This window comes from Bos mutus, chromosome 7 (assembly GCF_027580195.1).
Source record: "Bos mutus isolate GX-2022 chromosome 7, NWIPB_WYAK_1.1, whole genome shotgun sequence".
NCBI classification, from domain to species: Eukaryota; Metazoa; Chordata; class Mammalia; order Artiodactyla; family Bovidae; genus Bos; species Bos mutus.
The window spans coordinates 89,197,315-89,220,955 of NC_091623.1; the positions used below are offsets into that span (position 1 = coordinate 89,197,315).

Below are 23,641 nucleotides of genomic sequence, written 5' to 3' on the forward strand. Positions count from 1 at the left end.
ATAAGAACAAGATTAACTAGTTCTTATTTCTACATGACAGAGCAGCCATGTTTTTATAAACAAAGGAAATTCTTCAGCTCTAGGCATCCTGGTGGCTCAGACGGTAAAGCGTCTGCCTGCAATGCGGGAGACCTGGGTTCGATTCCTGGGTTGGGAAGGTCCCCTGGAGAAGGAAATATCAATCCACTCCAGCACTCTTGCCTGGAAAATCCCATGGACGGAAGAGCCTGATAGGCTACAGTCCATGGGTTCGCAAAGAGTGAGACACGACTGAGTGACTTCACTTCTTCTTCTAGGCATCTACCTTTAATGAGAATGTTCTTTTATCAATCCTGCTGCTTCATAATTATTCAAAAGAAAAACTTCCAGTCTGTCTAGTCCAGAAGAAATAAATTATTCATCTTAACTCTGTAGGACTTGTGATCAATAAAGAATCAGTGGGCAAAAACAATGTTTCCAATTTCTGAATCATCAAAGAACAAATAATCTCAATAAATATTCATTTTCTAAAATAATCATTTATGGGAATTCCCTGGTGGTCCAGTGGTTACTACTCTGTGCTTTCATTGCTGAGGGCGTGGTTTCAATCCTTGGTCCGGAAACTAAGATCCCACAACCCATGTAGCATGGCCAAAGGAATAAAAAATAAAAATGAAATAAAAATTTATTAATTTATATGGATAAAGGAAAGAAAAACCTTTTTCAAAAATTGATAATGAACAAAAAGACACCAACTGAGCTTTTTTCATCACCCCAGAGACACAATTCCTTTCACACTACAAGAGAAAGATAAGAGCAAAAGAAAAAAAAGCTCAATATTCTAAAAGTTTACACAAATAAATGTATATGTATATGTCCATATGTACAAAAGGTAAACCCACTGGAGAACAAATGAAACTTATATAAATAGTAAAAATTAACTTAGGGACAGCAAAATGCCATAAATGTAAACAGTTTCAGACAAGCAAAATCCATTCTTTAACACATCTGATGTCAGCTAATAACTACAAAACCTGTTAACTAGTCAATAGCAGCAATAGGAAATTAATTCTAAAATCTCTGTGGATATATAAGCATGGGATAATTACTATTGTGAAAACTTACCTTTGAGTACTTAAACACCTAAGTTTAAAAAATGGTTTCTGCACCAGCTACCCTCACTGAGCAAGCATTCTTTTGTCATTTATGGCTGTTTGAGATTATGGCAGAAGATCAGCCTATAGTTCCTCATTGAAGAAACGCAGAACTCGATCAGTACTTCAGCAGTTAATCTAGAAGAAAAAAAAAAAATTCTTTTAATTTCCTATAACATCTTTAACTGTGAGAAGAGACTAGAATAAGCAGTGAATCTATTCAGGAAGGTGACTAAAACAAAAAGCATTCTTCTGCCTAAAAAAAATCTGTCTGAGAGGGATTTCCCTGGTGGTCCAGTGGCTAAGACTCCAAGCTCCCAATGCAGGGAGCCTGGATTCAGTCCCTGGTCAGGGAATTAGATCCCACACACCGCAACCAAGACCTGATGCAGCCACATAGATGAATAATTTTTAAAAAAATCTGTCTGAGAACAAGAGGCAAAATCTTACACAAGGTTTCAAATTATGATGGCTAACCTGGGTATGAATCTTTCTGCTAAAGATAAACAAACGCATTGCACAGGATAATCTTTGACAGCACACATTTTCAGGGATTACACCATTCTCATAATACATTTTTCCTCAATGGACCCTTCATTTGTGCACACACCCACACACATCCCACCCAGTCCTATTCCATCCTTACTCATATACTCAGAACTAAACATGGAAGCACTTTTAGATCAGAGTGAAAGACATGAGTTTGAGCTTGGTACCACACTTACATACTTTACTTTGTATACAAGAAACATTCTGTTATCCAGAACACAGCAGTACGCACCTTCTAATTTGAAGAGGCAATAGTGCATGTTGGAAAAGAGGAGTTTTCCAACTAGAACTAGAAAGTGCATATGCAACGTGTATACACAGCACTAGAAAGGTGCATATTCAAATACTAGCTCTGTAGATGTGATGCTGAACAGCTTCCATGTTGCTAAGCCTAGGTTTCCTTATATAAAAAATACCTACACATGTTACATTTTACTGAGAAAATCCATGCATGCATTAGAAAGAAAATCAATTTCTTTCTCTTCTTTACATACTGTTAAAAGGCCAGCAAAAGAGGCTGTGGAGAGACAGAAGGGCAGGGAAAACCTGTTGGCAATGTGTTTAATATTTGGTCTCATCATCTTCTGTAAATTCTAATAATCTATGTAAAATCTTCTAATAAGCTCAGTACACTGCAGGTCCCTGCTCAAGAGGGTTCAGGTAAGCAGAAGAGTATTATCATACAGTGTGGTTTTCAAAAATGTGTTAATAGTAACACATACCTCCAGGAGGAACATTAAAAACGGAAGGGAAGGAAAACCACATTCCCACAACAAATGTTTAGTAGACGATTACTTCTGAAACATCCTGAAATGCCTGCTAAAACATGTAGTCTCTTACATAAAAAACAACTTCAAAGTTATATAAGATCTTTTAGAGAGATTAACTTCAGGGACAAGACATCTAATAACCAACCAACCCTCCTCTGTGATTTCAGAACTACAATGAGCAATGAAATCGAGTATATTTTGTATAACCACACTCGCTAAATCATGGAGCTAGATGCAACACATATATTTTACTAACTGCAACCCACTAAACAAAACATTTCACCTTAAGACAGCTCATTTACCACTCTTTTAAAAACTGGTTGCCCCTAGAGAAAATCTATTAGTAAATAGCCTGATTCATTCTGAGTAACTCTCAAAAAGGTTTCATGGCCACAGTCAACTATTTTATAATCTACATGATTTCAAACTTTTAAATCAGAAGAAAAGTAATAAAGACAAAGGGAGATAAAATCCCCTGTGACTAAGTCCCCTCATCTATTCTCCTTACTGATATCCTCAATACTCAAATCTACTAAATTCCCTGCACAAAATTCCTCAATTGTTTTCCAATGCCTAGAGCCCTCGGCTCCAAATTTTTCAATCAGGAAAAAGATTACAACCATACCTCTCATACATATGTATATCTAAGGTAAAATACTGAATATCCTAAGATATTATGAACATAATAAACATAACACTCTAATAACATTTTTAAAGGTAATTCTCTGGCAGTTTAGTAGTCAGGGCTCTGCACTTCCACCCAAGAGGCACTAGCTTGATTCCTGATCAGGGAACTAAAATTCTGCTTGCAGCACGACTCAGCAAAAGGAAAAAAAAATTAACATTAAAAATAAACAGAAATGTAAACTGTATTCCTCCACCTCCACACACATTTTAACAGATCATCCTGCCCATTCAAAGTGCCAGCACCTCACTTTTGAGACCAGCGACCTACAGCATTGCTTTCCTAACTTCATCTGGGGATGGGGAAGGGTTTGTTCAATATACAGATATTCAGTATACAGCCACAACCCCAACCTAGCATCCATGAGAACCTGGCCAGGGCCTCTGTATGTTTAATCAGCTCTTTGAGGGACTGTAATACATACAAAGTTTTATGAACCTCTGACATACACCACAGACTGCAAACTCTATTGCACGGCCTACAAGTACTTCACCTAAAATCTCCTTTCCTGACATTCCTCCACCTCACTGCTACTGCTGCTGCTAAGTCGCTTCAGTCGTGTCCGACTCTACGCGACCCCATAAACGGCAGCCCACAAGGCTCCCCGTCCCTGGGATTCTCCAGGCAAGAACACTGGAGTGGGTTGCCATTTCCTTCTCCAATGCATGAAAGTGAGAAGGGAAAGTGAAGTCGCTCAGTCGTGTCTGACTCTTAGCGACCCCATGGACTGCAGCCCACCAGGCTCCTCTGTCCATGGGATTTTCCAGGCAAGAGTACTGGAGTGGGGTGCCATTGCCTTCTCCACCACCTCACTCTACTCTCCAACAATATTTAAATACTTGAAATTCACAAACCACACCTCCCAAGCTGTGAGTGCGTTCTGTTTTCTGTCTTGGAGCCCTAACTCAACACCATGACAAATTTCATCTTGTACATCAAACTTCCAATTCACCATCAAGTCTCAACTTTACTTCCTCTGTCAAACCCTCCGTGACTTCCTGAGGCAGACAGTTCTCCTTCTCTTTTACTCCTATTGTGTTTCTTACCTTTTTAGCAATGATTCCATAGAATCTAAAAATACGTCTGTCTCTTTTTTTCAAGAGAGGACCTTGTAGGTAGCGACCCTGTCATTTCATCTTTGTATAGCCTCATACAATCCCTAACACATAATCTAAAGTTTAAAATATATGTTGAATAAAGACATAAATAAGAAGCATAAATAAGAATAACACTGGCTACACAAAGAAGATAAATAAGAACTGAACATCTCCTTAAGTGATTAAAAACTAAATAAAACATCAAAAGTGGCTGCCGTATTTCCTTCCAGCAACAAAGATAATCAAAGCAAGAAAGAAAAGCACTTTATAATAACTTTAGAGTATAATATATAAAACTACAAAACAATCACTATTGTATATCTGAAACTAATACTGTAAATCAGTTATAATTTTTTAAAAGAATGAAAAGAAACTCTGATTTATATCTATAAGCACTTCATAAGTTATTTCTCATACCTAAAAAATGCTATTTTTTTTAATATAAAAGGCACTATTCCCCTTTTACAGGTACTGAGCCTCAAGGCACTGAGCTAAACTTCAAAATTTGTAAATGATGCTAGAATGTGCTGCTGGATCTAACTCCAAATCTAAGAGAAGTAATTTAAGTCTTAAGAAACTAGAACACGAAAATGAGCAGTATTATACAGGCAAAAAGATTTATTCTCACATCTACTTGGAAATAAGCCACAAATCTGATTTTAAAAGCCAAGGAACCCATAAGGTACCTGAAGTTAGTCTCCAAGATAGATGAAGAAACTTCCTCAAAGGATGACCTTTTAAGATATTTATCAGGAGTCAGATCTTGAGTTTTATAAAGTTCACATAACAGTGCATGAAAAACAGGTTAGAGTGCTGGAGTGATGTTTAATCCTAACGTATGAGAAAATGTGACACTTTAAATGACGTTTCCTCATGAAACGGTTTAAGTGTGTGCTAGAGCAAGCTGGCTCCCAAAATATTCCTTTACGTGCACTCCGAGGTCACTGGTTACTACTTTAGCATGATTTTCTACTAAGTCAAACTGAATAAATGCTAAATTAGTTCTTCTGACTAAGTACCAACATGACTGAGCCTTTCAAAAAAAAAAAAAATTGCTCTACAATTTAGAAGATGACACAAAATATCTGAGAAAGCATATATGCATTAAAGAGAACACATTCTAGTCAATCACATCATGCATATGATCTCAACTGTGACAAATGTTGACTCTTCAAGACTCCTCTGTTCTAGTAGCTTTTCACCTTTCATGTTCCTCCACTGAAAACATGCTCACCTTGGGCCTACTAATGAGTATGATCTTAAGACTAGCATATCATTTCTTGCTGCTCTTTAATAACAAACTACAATATACTTCTTTTTTTTTTTTAAACCATTGGAAGTAATTCCACAACTTGTTCTAACCAAATGGATCCCTTGAGAGCAGAACATTTCTCTCTTTTTGCACAGACCTGTGTAAAAATTGCTGGGGGGGTATGGGGCAAGAGTGACATACAAACAAAAAAGCACTGATTATACTTATTTTTTGTATACGTCTTTTCCACTTAATTATGAACTTTGAGAGGAAAAAAAAAAAGATTTCAACTTTGTTTCCCAGGTTGTGAATATTATACAACAGCAGAATTCTAATATCTGAAATGATGCTATCATTTCTGGTATACTTTCCAGTTCACTATCCAACTGAATCTTCACAACCATTCCCTGTGAAATAAGCATAGTAGATTATCGTTTTCTTTCTCAAAAGAATAACAAAAAAAAAATTTCAGAGCTTAAGAAACTGGTTTAAAGTCACTTGACTAGTGAGTAGGTCACTAAAATAGTCAGTAAAGCTCTAGTCTGCTGCCTTTTAGTTAACGCTCTGTTAGACAACAATGACTGCAGCCAACACTGAAAATACTGTCTGAAGTTTTACTGAAATGTATGAAATGATACTTCATAAAGGTAATTCATAAAGCAAATATTCTGTACTTGCTATTCAAAAACCATTATGCCAACACTTGTATATATATCTTTTGAAATTATTAGTTTCAAAAGTGGTTCTACAATGAACCACAATATAGTCTGCTTTTAACATAAAAATATTTTCTTATCTGATCCTTAATTTGCCCTCCTTCACTTTTCCAAATTTTTCATCCACTGTGTGTGTGTGGTGCTCGTTGAGTTCAACTCTTTGTGACCCCATGGACTATAGCCCACCAGGCTCCTCTGTCCATGGAATTTTCCAGGCAAGAAAACTGAAGCGGGTTGCCATTTCCTCCTCCAGGGAATCTTCCGACTCAAGAGATCGAACCACATCTCCGAGTCTCCTGCATTGGCAGGCGGATTGACTGGTATCCAAAAGACCTCCCCCTAGTCTTTCCCCCAAATATGAAGCACCTACTATGTCAATCAGCAAGTGATATGAGCTTTATTTTCACTTTTCCTTTTCAATTACAAGGAACAGCAGCCTGCTACACAAAAACAAAAATACATATTTTAAGTAAACAATTCAAGTTTTTCTATTTTTCCATTTCAGAAAAGGGCAATAATAGAAACCAGACATACATTTCTCTGAAAAATGCTTAAAACCACAGAGAATAGAATTATTACACATCATGTACAAAAGAAAAAATATACTGAAGTTAGGTAAAAACCCAACCAAAAAGATTTAGGGTATTTACTTCTCTAGTAGAAATCTAATAAATTTCATTAAATTATCTTGTCAACCCACTGCATATCCCTCAACCTAAGACTTTTATACATGCTGGCTCATTTACCCCAAACACTGTCCCTTACTTCCTCTTTCTCATCTTCCACTCTTACTCAAGTCTCATTCTTGGAGGGGGTTCTCCAACCCATCTAACCTAATGATATCCCCTGTTAATTTTCTTAGGGCACGTTATTCCTCGGCTCTAAAACAATCATCATAAGTTTTATTATATATCCCCTTCTGTGTCTGTTTAAAGTCTCTTTCCCCCAAGAGAATATGTAAGTTCCTTAGAGTCCACTGGTGGGTTGCTTTTTTAAAAAAACAGCTTTATTAAGGTATAATTTACATATCATAAAATTCACTCTTTTCAAGTGCATAATTCAATGTTTAATAAATGTACGGTTATACAACTATGATCAAGTAACTGCTCTGGTTTTGCTCCTTCGTGTAGCTTATATTTAGAAAAAGAAAAATATCCAGTGAGTGAATAAATAAATCTGATAATGAATTATCCTTCATACCATTACAATTCGTACCTATCTAGTGTACTATGTGGAGAAGGCAATGGCACCCCACTCCAGTACTCTTGCCTGGAAAATCCCATGGACAGAGGAGCCTGGTAGGCCGCAGTCCATGGGGTCGCTAAGAGTCGGACATGACTGAGCGACTTCACTTTCACGCACTGGAGAAGGAAATGGCAACCCACTCCAGTGTTCTAGCCTGGAGAATCCCAGGGACAGGGGAGCCTGGTGGGTTGCCGTTTATGGGGTCACACAGAGTCGGACACAACTGAAGTGACTTACAGTACAGTTACAGTGTACTATGTGATTGGGAGTTGGTGCATTAAACCCACCTTTATTACATTCTATTTTAAAAATCCTTCATTATTCCCATTTCCAATCAAAGTCAGCTCTTCTATTACGTCCCAAAGTGAACCACCCCACATAGGAGCCTACTGCATCACTTGGAGAACATTGTTTCAGGTCAAGTTCATGTGTACATGTGTACATTTCTTTTTCTCCACCCAGTAATCCCCTCCTCTGCTCCTAGCTGTGTTAACAGAATATAAAGAAAGGAAAGTTTAAGAGCATTAACCCTACTCACTGGAGAGGACAGGATCTTCATTTAATGCATCACTTTTGTAATGCTGAGGTTATACAAGTGAGTTCTCCATCTTGATATATACCTAATTGAGATCTTTTTAATGCAGTGTGACTTACTAAATAATTGGAAACCTTTTTCAGATGAAAAATCTCTTCCCTGTTTATCCATCTGTAAACAGAAATTCTCCCCCCTCCTTTTTTTTTTTTTTTTGGCCATGCCTTGTGGCATGTAGGATGTTAGTTTCCCACCCAGGAATCGAACCAATGCCTCCTGCAGTGGAAGCACAGAGTCCTAATCACTGGACCACCAGGGAATTCCCCAATTTCTATTTTTTTTAATTTCAGTACTTCATTTTTAAGAACCATTAAAGTTTTCAGATAAAAGATTTAAATCATTTACAAAATGACTTTTTGAAAGTAATTCAAACAAAGAAACAAACTCAATTTTAAAAATTGAGCAAAGGGCTTAAACATATTTCTCCAAAGATACACAGATGAAAAAATGTTCAGCATCAGTCTTAGGGACACGCAAATCAAAACCACAATGAGATACCTGTTCACCCCCATTAGGATGGCTATTACCAAATAAACCAACAAACAAAGAAAGGGAAGTAACAACTGCTGAAGAGATGGAGAGAAGCTGGAACCCTTGTGCATTGCTAAATGGGAATGTAAAATGGTGCAGCAGTTCTGGAAAACAGTTTAGATGTTCCTCAAAAAGTTAAACACAGAATTATCAGCAACTTCACTCCTAGGTATATACCTAAAAGAATCAAATGCAAGAACTTAAACAGATACTTGTACACCAATGTTCATAGCAGCATTACTCACAAAAGCCAAAAAGTAGAAACAATCCAAATACTCATCAAGAGATGAATGGATAAACGAAATGTTGTATACATACACACGATGGAATATATTATCCAATCTTAAACAGGAAGGAAATTCTGATACACACTACAATATGAATGAACCTTGAAAAACGTACTAAATGAAATATGCCAAACACAAAAAAAGGACAAATGCTATTTGACTCCACCTATGTAAGGTACCTAGAATAGGCAAATGATAGAGACAAAAAGAAGAAGAGCAGTTAACAGGGGCTAGAAGGAAGCGGGAATGGGGAATTACTGCCTACAGTTTGTTTGGAATGATGAAAAAGCACTAGAAATGGAAACTAACAATGGTTGCACAAGGGCTTCCCCAGTGGCTCAGCCTACAATGTAAAGAATCAGCCTTTAGTACAGAAGACACAGGTTCAATCCCTGGGTTTAAAAGATCCCCTGGAGGAGGAAACCCACTCCAGGATTCCTGCCAGGGAAATCCCATGAACAAAGGAGCCTGTAGGGCTACAGTCCATGGGGTCACGAACAATTGGACACAACTGAGCACCCATGAAGGCAATGGTTGTACAACACTGAGAATGTACTTAATGCCACTGAATTGTACACTTAAAAATGGTTGAAATGGTAAATTTTACATTATACACATTTATTACAATTTTTTTCAAAATATAGCTACAATTTATATTATTATGTTCTCCAATATTAAAGTCAGGGTACAACAAAGAGGGAGGGGCTTTGGCAACCCACTCCAGTATTCCTGCCTAAGAAATCCCAAGGACAGAAGAGCCTGGTGGGCTACAGTCCATAGGGTCGAAAGAGTCAGACATGACTTAGCAACTAAACAAGGGAAGCCATGCTCAGACTGAGGTTATTCATAGATGATAATAAAAATAGCTCTTTTATTGGTGGGGGAAACTGACATGGCACAATACACTCATTTCAGTCATTATCTCTGTCCTAAAACAAACGGCATTCTAATAAAAACAATAAAGAGTAGGGAAAACTGTGTTCAGGAGAAAAGATATATATAGCAAAATTGTACTTTATGATCAATTTTTTTGTGAACCTAAAACTTCTCTAAAAATAGCCTACTAATTTTTTAAATAAATAAAATTTTAAAGACATAGAAAATGCGAGAATTCTATACTCATATTAATACCAAAAAATAAAACAGTATATATGTAGTTTAAAACACATATACAACGTAACATTTACTTCACCTAAGGAAGAATTTTACGACACTGATAAACCTTTCTACATCTTTCCCAGAATTTAAGAAGTGTCCCAGATCCCTAACCGGTAACACAATTAAATCGTTGAAAATACGGCCCAAATTTTAGAAGCAGCAGAGATTAAGAAAGTAAGAAGCTACCGACAGATATACAAATGAGAAGCAGTTCATTAATTCCATTCAACAAGTACGGGCACTTACTAAAAGCACAGTACCTGAGAGACACCCAGGCCATCAAGTATTGCATGCAAGGTTACAAAAACGAAAGTTGAAGACACAGCCCCACATTAACCCAGAAAGTCAGTAATTCAACACCACCCTTTAATGCCCGCCTTTTAAGGTAAGTGCACCTCAGTTATTTAGCCTTCGTAATCTGCATTACTGAGGTCCCAGTTGCCATTTTTAGATTATCATCAACTTGAAAATAAGGTAAGTGCCCAATCGTAGGTACTTTTTTCAATGATCAGACGGCATAATGGGGAGCCGAATGAAATGTCAGTTTGGTTTTTAATTGACATTTAATTGAAGTATATCAACTTCCCACTGGGCAAGTGTGTCAACTGACTGAATTTCCCATTACCTTATCTAGGAAACCAGGCGCCCTGAGACAGTGCTATACCCTCCCTAGCCTGGTCTATGCAGAGTGCATTCTAGACAAGTCCCCAGTGCACCAACAGCCCAATTTTGGCTATATTCTCGAACGATTTAAGGAAGTAAGCAACCACTCATCTCACGTGATCTTAAAAAGGGGCGCAATAGAGCCCGGATTAAACCACACTTTTTTTTTTCTGCATCAACTTCACTGCCCAGCACGAAGGAAAAGGGTAGGGAGGCGGCGCAGGTCCGGTGTGCAGGGGAGGCTAGCAAACAAGCGTAGGTAGCTGTGGCTTCCACTTAGCGGGAGCTAGGAGGTGAGAACTCACACCCGCTCACGCGCACCGCAGCGGCTGAAAATATCGAAGACTGCCACACCCCCTGGAAGCCAGGGGCACAGCTTCACCGTATTTTGCTAGAGGAGAAAGGGGGCCCTCTCTACGAATGACGCACCTTTAGGGCTCTGCCCGGTCTCCCACGCACCAAGAGGGGCAAAGCCCTAGAACCCAGCGCGAGTGGGACACGGCGCCGGGGGGCGGCAGAGGGGTGAGGGCCGCGGCTACGGGACCGGCGCATGCGCAGATAGGGGTACCCGCCCGTTCACCTACCCTTGGAACCGCGACGCCCCGTTCCCCGGCCGCGGCCGCTTCTCCAGGACCTGCGGCGACTGCAAGAGGGCGAGAACTGAGGCCCCAAGTGACTCCGCGACCGGCGAGCCTCTTCCTGTGGCGGCCACTGGCGGGAGGCTGAGGCGACGACTGTGGCTCGGGGCCAGCCCGGTAGGCGACCCCCGGATGCCCCCGGCCGTGGCGGCGGCGGAGACGCGGAAGACGGGGCGGGAGCGGCCACGGAGGCAGCGACTGAGGCGCAGAGCCTCCCTAACAGCAAGCGGAGGAGAGCGGAGGGCGGAGGGCGCAGGGCGCAGGGCGGGCTGGGGCCGGGCCGGACGTGACGTGCGTGGGAGGGGGCGGGGCGGGCCCGCGGGCGGGGGCGGGGCGAGTGCGCAGTGAAAGCTGGGGACCCCCCCCCCACAGACGCTGGGTGCAGTTCTGAAGTCTGTGCACTTAAGAGCCCGGGTAGGGGGTGAAGGGGTTCCCTCACTCCAAATTTGGGCCCTGAGTTAAGAGTTGAGAAGCAGGGCGCGGACCCGAGGGAGATGTCTAGGGGTCCTCAGTCTGGAGAGGTTGGAAAGAAGAGGAAAGTGGGGAGGGGACGTAGGAGTCATGAAGGGCAAATTCCGCAGCCCGAGGTCACTCCTGGTCTCTGCAGAGGGAACATGCCACTTTGCAGGAAACCAGAAAAACCCGGGTACCCTTATCTAGGTGAGGAGCGCGGAGACTTGAACAGAAAACCTCCGGGCAAATTGAAGTGGTGACTCACGTTCTCTTTCTCAGCGATGGAGATTAAACTGGGGACTTTGTCCGCCCGCACCCTTTCTCTTCACCTAAGGACACGACCTAGACTCCAGAGATAATATAGATGCCTTTGGTGCCGAAAGCATCGGGGAATATGAAAGTCGAGAGACCATATGCTTACATAGAGTTTCCTATACTGATCCAGAATTTGAGAGGCAAAGCTGAAAGGCAGAAAGAATGAGGAGCTCTCTGAGCCTAGGGAATCTGGACTTGCTTGCATAGCCACCCAGATCGACCGTGCAGTTCCTTCCTTCATACCGCCTTCACAAAGGTATGAATATTCAGCCGGTCTCTCTCTCTCTCTTTTTTTTTTTTTGCTTTAGTCTGTTAAGGGCTTTGAGTAAAACGCAGTTTTCTGCCTTTAGATTCCTTGATAGCCGGTAGGTAGATCCACGCCCGCACAAAGAACTCTGGGTGTCAGTAAAAATGTTTAGTCGCTAAGTCGTGTCGGACTCTGCGACCCCATGCACTGTAGCCCACCAGGCTCCTCTGTCCATGGGATTTCCCAGGCAAGAATACTGGAGTGGGTTGCCATTTCTTTCTCCAAGGGATCTTCCTGATCCAGGGATCAAATCTGCATCTCCTGCATTGGCAGGTAGATTCTTTACCACTGAGCCATCTGAGAGGCCCCTGTGAAAATATAAACCACTACAATTCAGTTTTACCCTACCTGCCTGAGCTGGAAGTCAGAAACCCAGAAAATGTAAAAGAAGAAACCTCTTAGAACTTGGAACAAGATTGGCCAAGAAAAAAAAAGGAACAACAAAAAAGAAAAGTCACTCTGTGAGATGATCTGTAAATGTGTTATAAAGAACAGGGTGGCTCCCAAATTTCATTAGAGTAAAATAAACCATCTGTCACCTAAGTGTCACATGCCCAACTGATGCTGTCATAAGAGAGGGGTGGGGTCCATAAAGAGTCTAGAACCTGCAGAATCTGAATAAGAATGTATTGTGGGCTCTCTGGGAGAAGGCAATGGCACCCCACTCCATCACTCTTGCCTGGAAAATCCCATGGACAGAGGAGCCTGGTGGGCTGCAGTCCATGCGGTCGCTAGGAGTTGGACACGACTGAGCGACTTCACTTTCACTTTTCACTTTCATGCATTGGAGAAGAAAATGGCAACCCACTCCAGTGTTCTTGCCTGGAGAATCCCAGGGACGGGGGAGCCTGGTGGGCTGCCATCTATGGGGTCGCACAGAGTCTGACACGACTGAAGTGACTTAGCAGCAGCAGCAGCAGTGGGCTCTCTGTCTAGGAGAGAGGCTATGATTTTAATGACCAGGACCAATAACCCATCCATTAACAGAACAGTTTAAAAAAACTTAGGTCAGATTCAGTCTCTCACTCAACAAATACTGAATGCTTATTATATTCTAGTCTCTTAGAATACATCAGAAAATAAGAGCCCTGTCATTGAGTTTATATCCTAATAAACAAGTTAAAGCTAGCCTTTAAGAACACACAAATACCCATGCTCTGATTCCACACTCATCAGGTAATCTTCCCATCACTTAGGAAATCTCAACTAAATCAACAAACCCAGTAAGAAGCAATTGTCCAAAGCACATGACTGGTACTAGTGACACTAGCAATACAGTTTTTCTCAGTATATTCACATCATGGTTCATAAATCAACTTCCATTCATTGGGGTGAATTATGAAGTTGTCTTATCCAAATTAAATTCCCAGAGCCTAATTTAGCCTGAGTAAATTGAAATATAAGTGTCTGAATCTGCCAAATTGAGGGCCAGGCAGATTCTGGTTTCAAAGCAGCCCAATCAAGATGCAGCCTATATGCATTCAGTCTTGCACCTCTCTTTAAATATCTTAAATGGAAGCTTTACCTGTGATTCCATGCTTGAAGAACGGGGGCAACATGATTGCTTCTAAAGCTTAATCATAAGTGAGTAAAAAATTCATAGGAGAGAAAATCATTAGAGTAAAAACCCTCCTGAACCTGCTCTGCCTATGCAACACAGGCTCTTGTTGACATAACTGACATAAATAGTTACATTACTCTGAGTATGAAACCCAAGACTGCAAGCTCCCAGATGACAGAGAGTCCCTTGCATGCTCATGTGCCCTACTCCCAAAGTATGGGCTGTCAACAAATGAACTGATTCAAAGACCATTTTCCCCATAAAACTCAAGAGCATGTCCTTGGAAGATATCTTTTCCAGATCCTACTTTAAGTAATCAATATGTTCAACATACAGAGTTTAGGGGTATAACTTTAAAAAACAGAACAAAAGAGCTTTCTTTTTAAATTTCATCATCCCTTTAAACCTGTGCAGTGGAGTCGATCTGTCATATACCTGACTCAGTTTCCATGAGTTCTGTGGTTCCTATTAGGAATAGAAAGTCTTGTGGTCATTGAGTCACAAAAGAGTGAATCTTTTCGGTCTTAGGATAGCTGGCTCACTGCTTGCCCTGCAGAGGCATTATGCCTGGTCTTTCTTGTTCTCTCCCAGCTTACAAACCAAGAAAGGGAAGAAGAGAGAGGAAAGATTGGGTAGCAGGAAAATCTGTAACTTTTACTTCCATGTGGTGGTTTCACACTCTGGGCCTGGCAGGTGATTAAAGCTGCCTTTTTTTCTAATGGATGCTTGATGGTTTTCAGAAACCACTACCATCTCCATTCTTTGGTGGTTATCACAGTAACCTTGATCTGAACAAAAGCGTTTTATTCTGGCAGTTCTTTACTCTCTCTTTCCATCCCTAAGAATCTGGTAAAAGTGAATGTTAGTCACTCAGTCGTGTCCCACTCTTTGGACCCCATGCACTGTAGTCTGCCAGACTCCTCTGTCCATGGAATTCTCCAGGCAAGAATACTGGAGTGGGTAGCCATTCTCTTCTCCAAGGGATCTTCCTGACCCAGGAAGCGAACCTGGGTCTCCACATTGCAGGCAGATTCTTTACCATCTAAGCCACCATGGAAGCCCACCTCCAACTTCTTGTCTCTTGAAACTGTTTTTCTCAGTTAGGACCCTGTCAGGTAGGATCTAAGGTAGCTCTTACACTGGCCCATTTGTAAGTGGCTCTGGGACCACCCCACATTGTGCAAGGTTATACACTTCTTACCGGAGGGAATGCCATTCACATCATCCTTGTGGATTTGTATATTTATTTTGACAATTTTCCAGTAGGTGGCAGTAAAGTGTTTGGTCCAAACCAAATTAGTGGGAGTATTTTCCATTCAAATAGAAGTAAGGTGTCTGGAGGAGGGGGAGCTTTTTTCTGATGGCACTGTTTAGGCTAGTCCAACTTTGTAAGGTCCACACACCTGGTCCACATGAAGCTCTCACGTACTTCTCGCCCAAACAAACTTGGAAAAATAGGCTAATTCCAGTGCAGTTTCAGCGTTCCTCTTTGCTGCCAGAACAGCTACCAGCCCAGCTGTCAGCCCAGCCTGTCTCTTGTCCTCTATTTTTCAGGCAGGAGACAACCACAAGTCTACCATGCTTCCTTTAACTGCTAGAGACACAGCTCAAGTACTTTGAGTAGTTCCACTGAAGATCCCTCTCACTTAGCTTGAGGTAAGAGGCAGGCAGGCATCTATGCTAAGAGTCATAGCATACCAGCAACAGTCTCCAAAACAACACTCAGTAAGTCTCACCTGACCTTTCACAACTTGTGAGTTTTTAGATTCATCTCGTAATTTTGTCTGAATCCTCTCATTTCTAGGGATAGTCCATTTCAGAATTCACTTTAGAGTTTTTTTGGAGGGGAGGAAAGAGGTTTTTTTTCTCTGCAATACCTTGGTGCAAGCATGCTCAGTCATGCCTGACTCCTTGCAACCCCATGGACTGTAACCCACCAGGCTCCTCTGTCCATGGGATTTTCCTGGCAAGAATACTGGAATGGGTTGCCACTTCCTACTCCCAAAGGATCCCAACTCAGGGATCAAACCCATGTCTCCTGAGTCTCCTGCAATGGCAGGCAGATTCTTTACCACAAGCTCCAGTGCTTTGGTTAAAGCAGTAGTTCTCAACTGGGGATAATTTTTATGGCCATGTCTGAAGATGTTTTTGGTTGTCAAAACTCAGGAGGTACTCAGACTTACTTGGTGGTAGAGTGGATAAGAATCCTGCCAATGTAGGGGACACAGATTCAGTCCCTAGCCTGGGAAGATTCCACATGTTGTGAAGCAACTAAGTCCTTGCACCACAACTACTGAGCCCATGCTCTAGAGCTCATGCTCCCCAACAAGAAAAACCACCAGAGAGAGAAGCCCATGCACCCCAATAAAGAGTAGCCCCGCTCACTGCAGCCAGAGAAAGCATGGGAGTAGCAACGAAGACCCAGCACAAAATAAATAAATAAATAAATTATTGGGGAAAAAATAAATTAAATAAATAAATTATTGGGGGGAAAAAAACCTGGGAAGTACTTTTGGCATCCAGTGGATGGGGGTCAAGGATGCTGCTGAACATCCTAACCACACACAGGACAGCCTTCTCCACAACAAAGAATCATCTGACTGATAACATAACTTAAGATTTAATATCTTATAACAAATAGAATGTCTACATTTGGCAGTCACTAAGAGACTACTTTAAGATTATATCACTTTTTCTTCATTTCTCCTACAAATGCTTTACTGGTAGGGGTAGAGGTCACAATTTAATATATAACTAGTGTTAGAAACAGCATTTCAGATAGCTGTTTGGCCAAGATAAGAAGTGACTGGTATATTTCCAAGATTTCTCCTGAAGGTTAGGCCTGCCAGGAAAATTATTACTTGAGTTGAGTTTTGGGGGTTTTGTTTGTTTTTTTAGTTATTTCTTTGCAAGATGACTTTTATAGCCCAAGGAAACAAACATTTTACCCAGCTGGTCTGATCAGAGGCTTTATGCTTCTGATCCCTATATCATCCCTATAAAAGAAATATATTTCCTGCAACCCCAGACCATGTCCTAGATACGCAGGAAGACTTCAGCATGTGTGCCTCCCCCATGTCACCAGTGTCACTGAGATGAGACTTGAAGTCAGGGAGTAGCTCTCTGTAGTCACTTTACAACAGATACCCTTATTACTCAAAGCGAATGCAAATGGTCTTCTTTCCTGCCTACCGTTCCAACCCTACCTGGATTAGTCTGATTAAATTTGGCTCTTTTAGATGTAGCAAGATGTTGAGTCCATCTCTTGTGCTATCAATAAGGAAACGTTCATTATTCAGGTGCCCTCCTCACCCTTACTGATCTCATCTTTGACCAAGGCTATTTGAGTACTATCATATCAATTAACATTTGTTCAGTCAAGGCTGCTATCATCTTTTTTAGTACAATGGTCTTAAGAAACTGAGCCACACTAGCCAGCAAGACCCAGGGAGACATGTCCAATCATCTTCTCCCCTACCAGTGATATTATTTATAAATGGACACAACAAACATTGAATACTTACGAATGTTGGCCTTGGAATAACACCATTGACCTTGTAATAAGAAAACCTACATTTGAGTTCTAGCCCTGTCCTTACTAGTCATGTGACTCTGGTCAAGGTGCTTAACCTAAACGTACCTTAGAGCCCCATTGGTAGAACAGGAAGAAGAATACTGAAATAAATTGGCATACATAAAAGTGTATACTACAGGTTTTTGACTCCTCTCTCCTATACTGTTTTCAGAGACCTAAAGAAGTGTCTGGAAATGTTTTGCCACCATATCTGGGTTTTTATTGTCAGGGATGAGGCCCTCTGTGGAAATTTTCCTTAGCAGAAGTCGCTAAATACTTGTCTGTTTATTTTTAAATGAAAACCAAGCACCACCCAAAACTCCCAAACTCTTGATACTGTTTTTACATCTTTTGTACCTTGAGAATTACAATAAATACAAGCACACCTCCTCCCTAATTAAAAGCATATTTACAGTGCCCACTAAGAGAATTAGACATACATGTAGATAAGAATGAGAAGATACTTGCAGTTTTGTGTGTGGGAACAGCTACTGCACAGGGAGATGAGGTTGTAACTACCCTGACTCCCCCAGAGCAGTAAAATGCCATCAAATTCAATCAAACTTGGCCAATTCATTCTTTTGTTCTTGAAGTATTCATCTCTGCTGGGAAAAAAAGAAAAGGCTAAACCTCTCCCCTCTCCCCCAAGAAAATTGAAATCTTCTGATAAAGAAGCACTCACCATTAGAGAGTGGTATTGCTGGGTCGTCTAAAGAATGCAGTGGAAGTCTGTCTGTGCCCCCTTCCCCAGGACCACTGTGCCAGTGTGCAAGTATGCTTGTTCTTCATAAACAAAAAAAAAATGTTACTAGCTGAAAAAAGAAGAAACTGTTCCAGGGTGTACGAATCCCACGCCAAATCCAAAATAATGGCAAATACTGTTCTGATCTTAGCAACCCAGAGTAACCTTTGTGCATTTATTTATTCACCACATATTTCCTGAGCAACTGTTAAAGACCAGGCACTGTGTTGCGGGATATAACCATGATCTCTGCCCTGAAAAAGCTTCCTTTTACATATATCTGAAATAGAATGTTTTCAGAATAGAACCGAAGTTAGCATGATGTTGATTTGAACTTCTGTATCACTCACACAGCCACTGATGCCATCCAGTTTGGGGAGCTGGAACAATTGACAGTAACTCTCATCTTTGCCAAGTCCACATTTTTGGCCTGATATCTCAGAGTTCAGTATATGACAGTTGTATAAGTCACTGAGATCATCATCTATAAGACTACATTGTTTTGGTTTCTTGATTAAATTCCTATAGTCAACTAGATTTTCTTTCCACAATTGGAACTTTCATTGTTTAAAAAGGAAAAAATAAAGAATATTCCTTTCTCCTCTTCCCTCTCCCTACATCCACATAAAGGAAAGAAAAAAGACTGGGGCCTTTACAATACCGGGGGCCTTCTGTTGCCCCTTTAGCCAGAAACTCAAGTAGGAAGGTCTTCCCATACTGCATACCCTACCTCTTCCTTAGAGGCCTTACATTTTTGAGCCTTCATACCATCTGACCAGCCTGGCTCCTCAAACTCCTTTCATGAGGACCACACCTTCTGTGGCAAACTGATAGCCCAAATATTTGCACATTGCAATCAAACTGCAACCACATTTTTATAGTTTACACCTGACTGGTCTTTTCCATTAAAGACAAGGGAATAACGATTTGCCTTATACCCTTATTTTAGCCTTTCCTAGTGAGAGAGAAACTAAATTGTGTAAGCAGGGGAGAAGTGTTATAGTGCTGCTGCTGCTGCTAAGTCGCTTCAGTCGTGTCCGACTCTGTGCAACCCCATTGACGGCAGCCCACGAGGCACCCCCGTCCCTGGGATTCTCCAGGCAAGAACACTGGAGTGGGTTGCCATTTCCTTCTCCAATACATGAAAGTGAAAAGTGAAAGTGAAGTCGCTCAGTCGTGTCTGACTCTTAGCGACCCTATGGACTGCAGCCTACCAGGCTCCTCCATCCATGGGATTTTTCAGGCAAGGGTACTGGAGTGCAACCTCCCCTAAACTAACACCTCCACAAAATTGAAGAACTATGTCCTCGATGGGAGATTGAGGGAGAAAACCTGACCTAGTGTGGGAGACCTGGGTTTGATCCCTGGGTTGGAAAGATCTCCTGGAGAAGGGAAAGGCTACCCACTTCAGTATTCTGGCCTGGAGAATTCCATACTGTATAGTCTGTGGGGTCGCAAAGAGTCGGACACAACTGAGCGACTTTCACTTTCACAGAGGGAAAGGGAAAGGATACCAGACTGTCTCCACTTTAACTGTGCATGGAATAGGAAAAAAGAACTCTCCTCTGGATATTCCTGAACAAGTTTGCAAGCATACTGTTGTGGGAGGTGGGGGTGAGAATTTCAAACTACCTGTGTGACCCAGAAAATCACCTCCCGTTGAGGACATAGCTCTTCAGTTTTGTGGAGGTGTTAGTTTAGGGGAGGTTTCCAATGTGATATAAGGGCAAGACGATGGGGATCGGATCCCCCCTTAAGGAGAATGGGGATGTGTTACTCAGCCTAGACGAGGTCAAAGAGGCTGCGAAATCCATGAAATTCTCCAGGCCAGAATACTGGAGTGGGTAACCGTTCTCTTCTCCAAGGGGTCTTCTCGACCCAGAGATCAAACCTGGGTCTCCTGCATTGTAGGCAGATTCTTTACTGTCTAAGCCACCAGGGAAGCCTCCGTGTTATTTGTAACAACTCCCTTTTCATCATCTCTGAGTTTATGCTAATTACATGACTTATGGTGGGGCCCCTATAGCCTCAGGATGGGGCTGATGCCAGAAAGACCAAATAATTAGAGTGTTGGAACTTTCAACCCTACAGCTGACCTCCTGTGAGGGAGGGGAGCTGGAAATTAAGCTCTATAAAAACTCTTGAACAAGATTTGGTGAAGTTCTGGGTTGGTGGATGCATTAATGAGCTGGGATAATGGTATACTGCCAACTCCCCAGGAACAAAATCTCTTAAGTTCAAGAGCTTTCTGGATCTCACCCTATGTACCTCATTTGGCTGTTCATGTGCATCCTTTAAAATATCCCTGATAAGAAACCAGTAATAGAAAATAAAGTGTTTCCCTGGTTTACATGAGCCATTGCAGAAAATTATTAAACTTGAGAAGCGGGTCATGGGAACCGCTCATTTGTAGCCAATTCAGACAAAAGTGTGGGTAACTTGAGGAACCACTACTTGTGACTGGTATCTGAAGGGAGGTGAGCAATCTTGTGGGACTGAGCCTTTAACCTATGAAGTTTGTGTTAACTCCAGGTAGTGTTAATAGGATACCCAGTTGATGTCTGCTGAGAACTGAAGAATTATTTTGTGCAGAAAACCCATATGTTTAGTGTCAAAAGTGTTAAGAGTAGAGAAAGTTTTTCCTTTATTAATATTGTTAAAGGAATTAAATGAAATAAAGATAATGTGGCAATAAGAAGCTATCAAACTTGATCAGGCAGATTTGAAAAGAGCCAAATGAACCTACAGAAATTTTTTTAAAATGGCAATTGAAGCAGAAACTCAAAGGACAACTTGACTATCAGATTTGACAGCTGAAGGAAGAATTTGTTTTCTGGAAGATCACGGGATCCAAAGAATACGTCTGAAGAATTTCAAAATATAACACAGAGAAGCAAAGAAATGGAAAATATAAGAAGTTAAGATGCGTGAAGGATAGGGTTCAGTTCAGTTCAGTTGGTTAGTCGTGTCTGACTCTTTGCAACCCCATGAATCGCAGCATGCCAGGCCTTCCCTTCCATCACCAACTCCTGGAGTTCACTCAGACTCAACTCCATCGAGTCAGTGATGCCATCCAGCCATCTCATCCTCTGTCGTCCCCTTCTCCTGCCCCCAATCCCTCCCAGCATCAGAGTCTTTTCCAATGAGTCAACTCTTCGCATGAGGTGGCCAAAGTACTGGAGTTTCAGCTTTAGCATCATTCCTTCCAAAGAAATCCCAGGGCTGATCTCCTTCAGAATGGACTGGTTGGATCTCCTTGCAGTCCAAGGGACTCTCAAGAGTCTTCTCCACACCACAGTTCAAAAGCATCAATTCTTCAGCGCTCAGCCTTCTTCACAGTCCAACTCTCACATCCATACATGACCACAGGAAAAACCATAGCCTTGTCTAGACAGACCTTTGTTGGCAAAGTAATGTCTCTGCTTTTGAATATGCTATCTAGGTTGGACATAACTTTCCTTCCAAGGAGTAAGCGTCTTTTAACTTCATGGCTGCAGTCACCATCTGCAGTGATTTTGGAGCCCAGAAAAATAAAGTCTGACACTGTTTCCACTGTTTCCCCATCTATTTCCCATGAAGTGATGGGACCGGATGCCATGATCTTTGTTTTCTGAATGTTGAGCTTTAAGCCAACTTTTTCACTCTCCACTTTCACTTTCATCAAGAGGCTTTTGAGTTCCTCTTCACTTTCTGTCATAAGGGTGGTGTCATCTGCATACCTGAGGTTATTGATATTTCTCCCGGCAATCTTGATTCCAGCTTGTGTTTCTTCCAGTCCAGGGTTTCTCATGATGTACTCTGCATATAAGTTAAATAAGCAGGGTGACAATATACAGCCTTGACGTACTCCTTTTCCTATTTGGAACCAGTCTGTTGTTCCATGTCCAGTTCTAACTGTTGCTTCCTGACCTGCATACAGATTTCTCAAGAGGCAGGTCAGGTGGTCTGGTATTCCCATCTCTTTCAGAATTTTCCACAGTTTGTGGTGATCCACACAGTCAAAGGCTTTGGCATAGTCAATAAAGCAGAAATAGATGTTTTTCTGGAACTCTCTTGCTTTTTCCATGATCCAGCGGATATTGGAAGTTTGATCTCTGGTTCTTCTGCCTTTTCTAAAACCAGCTTGAACATCAGGAAGTTCATGGTTCACGTATAGCTGAAGCCTGGCTTGGAGAATTTTGAGCATTACTTTACTAGCATGTGAGATGAGTGCAATTGTGCGGTAGTTTGAGCATTCTTTGGCATTGCCTTTCTTTGGGATTGGAATGAAAACTGACCTTTTCCAGTCCTGTGGCCACTGCTGAGTTTTCCAAATTTGCTGGCATATTGACAGCAGCACTTTCACAGCATCATCTTTCAGGATTTGAAATAGCTCAACTGGAATTCCATCACCGCCACTAGCTTTGTTCATAGTGATGCTTTCTAAGGCCCACTTGACTTCACATTCCAGCATGTCTGGCTCTAGGTGAGTGATCACACCATCGTGATTATCTGGGTCATGAAGATCTTTTTTGTACAGTTCTTCTGTGTATTCTTGCCACCTCTTCTTAATATCTTCTGCTTCTGTTAGATCCATACCATTTCTGTCCTTTATCGAGCCCATCTTTGCATGAAATGTTCCCTTGGTATCTCTGATTTTCTTGAAGAGATCTCTAGTCTTTCCCATTCTGTTGTTTTCCTCTATTTCTTTGCATTAATCGCTGAGGAAGGCTTTCTTATCTCTTCTTGCTATTCTTTGGAACTCTGCATTCAGATGCTTATATCTTTCCTTTTCTCTTTGCTTTTCGCTTCTCTTCTTTTCACAGCTATTTGTAAGACCTCCCCAGACAGCCATTTTGCTTTTTTGCATTTCTTTTCCATGGGGAAGGTCTTGATCCCTGTCTCCTGTACAATGTCACGAACCTCATTCCATAGTTTATCAGGCATTCTGTCTATCAGATCTAGGCCCTATAGGGTAAGATTCAACAAATGTCTAATTAAAATTCAAGAAGGAGATAATAGAATGGAGGAAGACAGTATTCAAAGAAATAAATGGCTGAACATTTTCCAGAATTGATGATTCTGCTGCTGCTGCTAAGTCACATTAGTCGTGTCTGACTCTGTGCGACCCCCATAGACAGCAGCCCACCAGGCTCCCATCCCTGGGATTCTCCAGGCAAGGATACTGGAGTGGGTTGCCATTGCCTTCTCCAGAATTGATGATAAATATTCTAAATTCTGAAAGATGAAAAACTTCAATGCCAAAAAATTTAAATGAAATCCATACTAAGTCATCTTATAGTGAAAATTCCTGATATCAGAGAAAGAGGAGATATTAAAATTAAGCAGATGAAAAGATAAATTAATATTCAGAGAAATGACATTTTGGCCAAC

At 41.3% G+C, this 23,641-nt stretch overlaps 1 protein-coding gene across 5 annotated transcripts in view; it reads right to left on the minus strand.

Moving 5' to 3' along the window:
* FAM13B (family with sequence similarity 13 member B) overlaps positions 1-11,588 on the minus strand; it is a 77,374-nt gene extending 65,786 nt beyond the window's left edge. For all 5 annotated transcript variants that reach the window (XM_005891697.3, XM_070374387.1, XM_070374386.1 and 2 more), the window contains exons 1-2: positions 11,263-11,588; positions 1,105-1,271 (exon numbers count right to left, since the gene is read on the minus strand). The gene's annotated coding sequence lies outside the window, so the exon portion shown is untranslated. The remainder of the gene's footprint in view (positions 1-1,104; positions 1,272-11,262) is intronic.
* Positions 11,589-23,641: the final 12,053 nt, after the last annotated feature.